We start from the raw sequence: 6000 nt of genomic DNA, 5'->3' as shown, positions 1-6000 counted from the left end.
GATTACATTGTTTAGCTCTGCAAATAAAATATATATCATGGATGAAATGGTTACTTTTTTTTTTTGTGGGTGCCACACTGTGTGGCTTGCAGATCTTAGTTCCCCAGCCAGAGATGGAAGCCAGGGCCCTGCAGTGACAGCACTGAGTCCTAACCACTGGACCGCCAGGTAATTCCTGAAAAGGTTACTTTTTAAGAAAAATATAAAATTGAGTTCAGGTGAAAATCTAAATAGATAAATTAATATAGAAAAAATAGAGAAATACACCAGGCAGAAATGGTTTTTTTAGAATTATTCCACTAAATCTTTAAAGAACAAAAGAGAAAAATCACATAGTAACTTTCAAAAATGCTTAAAAGGCATGTGTTAAAACTCAACATCCATTCTTGATTTAAAAAAAATATGTTTTAATAAGAGGAATAGATCATAACTTCATAAAACATATCTTTCTAAATCTAAAAGTCAACTTCATGCTTAAGTGAAAGCACTAAAAGCATTTCCATTAATGTCAGGAATAGACAAAGAGGTCCACTTTCAGTGTTATTATTTTATGTTGTATTGGAGGTACTAGCCATTCTACTTAGGTAAGAGAAATAGAGTTACAAAAATTAGGAGCAAGTAAAATGATCATTATCTGAAGAAGGTATAATTCTGAACCTGGGAAGATGGAGGAGAAACAGTGGAGTAACTATTAAAAAAACAGTGAGAGTTTTGTAAGGTAGCTGAGAAAGTTTTAGCCTTCATATATACCAACAATAACCAGTTAGGAGGTTAAAAATTAGATATCATTTATAACATGAACAAAATCAAATACCTTATTTGGAAAAAAAAAATCAAAGTCAAAAGACAAATGACAAAATGGAAATTCTTTGCAAATCATGGTAGGCACAGGGCTTATTTCACTAACATATGAAGAACTCCTACAAACCAGTAGCAAAAAGACTAAGAACCCCAAATAAATATGGTCAAAAAATAGGTCACAGAAAATGAAAATACAAATGGCTGTGCTAATTGTTTTCATTTTAAATTAATTACAGTAAACTTCAAATGAGCTTCTAATGCTGCCTAGTAATCATACTGTTTCTTATTTCAATTATTTTCATACTTTTTCTCCAGCATTAATTCATACTTTCTCCTCTATAATCAAACATTACCTTCTCTCCCATTCTCATCTCCACTGCTACCATCCAAGTCCAAGCCATTCTATCTCTTACCTGGATTATTCTAATAGCCTCCTAACTGGCAGCTTCAGGTATTCAACTATATGAGTCATTGATATGCTGAAAAAACTTGTATATATCCATGATTAGTTATTCAATAATAATATTTATTCAAATATTTATAGAATATGTATTTTAAAAGCAAATATTTAACTGAGCACTACCATGCACTTCTATGAATGTCACAGAAGAAAAACCAAGCAAAGAGGAAGGAATAATCACTTGGTTTCTAAGGGAAATCAGAGAAGCTCTCCCTAATAAGCTGACATTTGAACAGAGACCTGCAAAACTGAGGGAGGGAGCCTTGCAGATATCAAAGCGGAGAAAATAAATTCAAGCACTAAAGTAAGAAAATTCTAAGCATTAGTAATGTAATTATAGAACTCACTAAAGTAAAAAAATTCTAAGCATTGATAAGGCAATTATAGCATTACAGGCCTTAAAAATTTGATAGGGCTTGCAAACCTCTCCTTTATCACAGGTGGTACCTATGATTCAAAAAAAAACAAAAACAAAATCAGAACTAGTTCACACCTATTTTAGACCTAAGTTAAACTGGTTGTTGTTGGTATATGTGAAGACTACGAACTCCCGTCCATTACAGAGAGCGCTAAGCTAAACACTGAATATTCATACCATGTTTAGTTTAAAAATAAACACAAATAATCCTCCTCCATTCATTGACCCTCTAAGTTTTGGCTGTCTTTACTGAAAAACATCCTTTCAATTATATCCTGAAGACAGCATGGAGAATGACTTTCTTTCAAAACAAGTTTTCCCTTGAGGAGAAACACATGTTCAAAGTACAAACAACATTCCAGTATTCAACTTAAGGCTACTTAATTTCTGCATGATGATGTCATACTTAGACTACTGAACTTGCTCCTGTTCATATCATTTCTTCTACAGTTCTATATTTTAGGCCCATCCATAGAAGCAGACCCATCATTTTATACAACTAGAGAACAACAGTAAGAACATGTTTGAAACACAAATACCTCCCAGGTTACAAAAAAATTCTAAGAATAATCAGAATTAATATCCCAAGACAATTTTTTAAAATAAAACTTAGAAGCTGATTTTAAAATTTGTTTCTAAAGAAAAGACAAAAGACTTGCCAAGAAAATTCTGAGAAAAAAAATTATGCGTAAACAGGGCTACTGGGTATCTAAGGAAAATACAAAGCTATAATAATTTAAAATGTAATATCTGATCAGAGAAACAGATAAGCAGAAAAGAGAGAGAGCCTAGGAACAATGCTGTGCTTATATGGTGACATTTCAAATCAGTAGAGAAGGGATGACCCAACTACTCAAAAATAGCATTAAAACCATATTCATTTCAGAAAAACTAGAATAGTTAGATCCCAACAACATATCATATACTTATTAGCTGCAGTAACAGATAACACTCTAAATCTCAGTGACATAACCAAATACTTATTTCTTACTCATGTGAAGTTCAACAGGTGGCTGGGTAGGGTTGTGGGGATCTGTTCCATGCCACCATGCAGGAACCCTGGCTGACAGAAATTTCACCATCTTCAAAATCTATCTTGCAACGTTGCCCAAGATGTCAACATCTAGCTGGAAAACAAAGAAAGAAACGTGGAGATTGCCTGGAAAGTTCTGTGGGGCATGTGAAAATCATATAATCACTTTTAGCCATATTTGGTTACCTAAGTAAAAGAAGAAATAGATTAAGTGAACACCTTATAGCCAATTTCTAACATAGTATGTCCTTGTGGTTACCAGGTGCCCTACCACATAGAGCACATTCCCTCCTTCCCTAAGTGAGACAAGCCAAAATTCCATCCAGTTATTGCAACCAGCTCAATGCCCAGGATCTCTGAATAATGCATGGTTCTTTCCACCAGTTCCGGATATGGCCACTTGAGGTTCCAGTGACACTTGCACCAGCAACAGATGTTAGAAATCTCTCTACTGCCAGCAGGCCCAATTTATCGTGGTGAAGCAAGGACAGGACAGTTGTAATAAAAACTGCCATCTGGTAAAGGGAACATGGGAGACACACAGAAGGCGATGGTCTATAGTAGTTATGACATCCTTCTGGCAGGTGTTTTGAGGTCCCTCTTATCTGGCAGTGGGACATTTTCCTGATTTCAGTTTTTCTATCTGGAAGAAACTACTTATTCAATGTTCTTCAAAGCTCTGGATCTACCTTTTTGGAGGTTTTTTGGTTCATTATTACATTTGATACAAATGATGGGGATCTTGCCCTCTCTGGGGGCCTTTACAGTTTTTGCAACCCATTTCTTTCCTGAGCAAGTTTGGGAGCCCCAAAATACTAGTAATGATAGAACATTTGAAGGCTATTGAAGTCCAGTCTTGCAATTTCTTTGGTATTACAAAAAAAGCAGATTACTGTTTTTGAGGGAAAGGTATCTATTCAGTCACATATGCTGATAGCACCCCCAAAGGTCTTTCCTAAATATAATTCTCAAGCCTGCCTTATTTTTTCCCTCATTTGCCAACATGGCTTAAAGTCATCATGTTTAGGAGGAAATGCCACACCCTTACTTAGAACTGTGTGGAGCCAGAAGTCTTAGTGGGCATTTGTCCATAATCTCTTATTATTTGGGGCTAGAAGCCATGGCTTTCTCATCCTTTTACTTTTTTTTCTTTTTTTCTGCTTTCAAACTAACAAGTTTTTGCTACATCCCATTTCTTGTTTTTTGTAGCACTTTGATAAATGCAGGTAGTAACAATCAACATTCACTACCAACATTCCATTCTCCAGCCTCTCTCCGTACTATGATGTCAGTAAGCATGTGGTCCACCTTCCAAGTAATTGTAAATGACCATTTAAAATATTGTTTTGTTACTGCATGCAGAAATCTCCAGTTTTATAGCCCTGGATATTAGTTTCCATCTTGACTGTATGGTGGACCAATGCCAAGAATTTTGGATTTTTGTTACAGTAGCATCCTTCTTCTAGCAACAATTTCTGCATCAGAGTAATACCTTGTACTATCAAAAAACAAACAAACAAACAAAAAAGCCCAAATTCTCAGTGGTTTTACACAATAGATGCTTGTTTGATGATAACTTAAGTCCAGTTGGCTTAAGTGGAGGAAAAGGTGGATAACTATGGTTTTCACAGTGATTGACGTTCCCACATTGATGGTTCTTTCTTCATCTTAAAAACGGGGTCCTCTACTGTCTCCCTGGGAACTGACACCCAGCTGAGGGACAAAAGAAGGGTGGAGGAGAGAAGAGGATTTCATGGGCCAGACCTGGAAGTGGTTTACGTAATTTTCACCCATATTCCAATAAGTAATTCTTGTCACATGACACCAACCTAACTTCAGGAGAGGCTGAGAAATGCAGATTCATTGTAACTAATTGGTTTAAGCAGTTTGCCAATTGGGGTAAATTCCAGAAAGATTAAGGCCTAAAGGTAAACATAAACCTATACAAGTACTAGAGGAAAATATAGTAGAATTATTTAGGGCTGTCAAGTACTCAAAAGGGTATGGGAGTTCCATGGGCCTTCACTGGGCACTCAGGAGAAAGATGGGGGACAGAGCAAAGATAAGAGAAAACTTTCCTTGATGGTGCAGACCTGAAAGAGGAGAGGTTACTGTTACAGGAAGGACACAAATACCCACCAGGATCCTTCTTCCCTACTAAGAAAAAAGCCTTAAGCCACGGTAAGGTCATCAAACAATTAGCCAGGACACAGGTATAAAGACTCACTGTGGCTTGGAAGTGTAAAAGGGAAAACAAAAAACAAAAACAACTCTGTATCCCTGGGAAAGGTCAAGAAGCCATCCTTCATCCAGATCTCCTAACTTGGGAAGGAGCAAGAAACTCTCCCAAACAAGATTCACCATGGATGCAATGAAAGTTTAGCTGCCACAAGGAAGAGGGGCAGGATCTTTGTTCAGAAAGCCACAATACCAAGATCCAGTCATAATGTTTAATAATGAAAACCACAGAAAAAATTTTAAAGTATGAAAACTACAGAAAAAATATTTAAATATCAAGAGCTCAAATAATTCCTTCCATGAGTCCTTTTTTGAGGAATGTACTAGAAAATGAACTTCATCCAAACAAAACATAACTGGGAAAACTTCAGCAATTTAGCTTTAATATACTTAACTGCAAATCTAAGGCTAAAACTAAGGTGGGGATAAGGGCAGAATAATATGTTATATAATAATGTTCAATGTTACGTGTTGTATGTTCCAATGACGTTATATTAATGCAATTAAAAATTGGAAGGGAATGCAGATGGAAGAAGGAAAGTAGAATAAACCCATTAGCTGTGATTTAGGCAACAAGCGATACTTAAGGGATGTCATTAAAAATGGACAATACAGATTGTGAATAAAAGAATAAGGGACTAAAGCCATTAAATAAAGGTATAAGCACAAAGATAACCACCAGAAATACTAACCTTCCTAAGTGCCAAATTTAGGAATTTCTTTTTTAAAAAGAGAACGCAGCAAACATTATGAAGAGGAACAAAATAAATATAATAATTACAGTATAAGATAATCTGACAGAATTGAAAGCAATCATAATCATCTTATCAACAAATGTGAAAAGGTTTATTATATGGAAAGATTTTCAACCTGGCTCATAAAGACCCAACAAAATGCTCTATTCAAGAGACACATCTGAAACAGAATGATTCAGAAAGACTAAAAATGAAAGGATAGTCAAAGGTATTCCAGACAAATGGAAACACAAAGAAAGCAGGGACAGCAATATTTGTATCCAAGTAGAAAACAAATAGTAGGGTAAGATTTTCT

This window comes from Eschrichtius robustus, chromosome 2, assembly GCF_028021215.1.
Source record: "Eschrichtius robustus isolate mEscRob2 chromosome 2, mEscRob2.pri, whole genome shotgun sequence".
NCBI classification, from domain to species: domain Eukaryota; kingdom Metazoa; phylum Chordata; class Mammalia; order Artiodactyla; family Eschrichtiidae; genus Eschrichtius; species Eschrichtius robustus.
The sequence above is the reverse complement of the archived record's forward strand: the minus strand, read 5'-3'. Positions refer to the sequence as shown.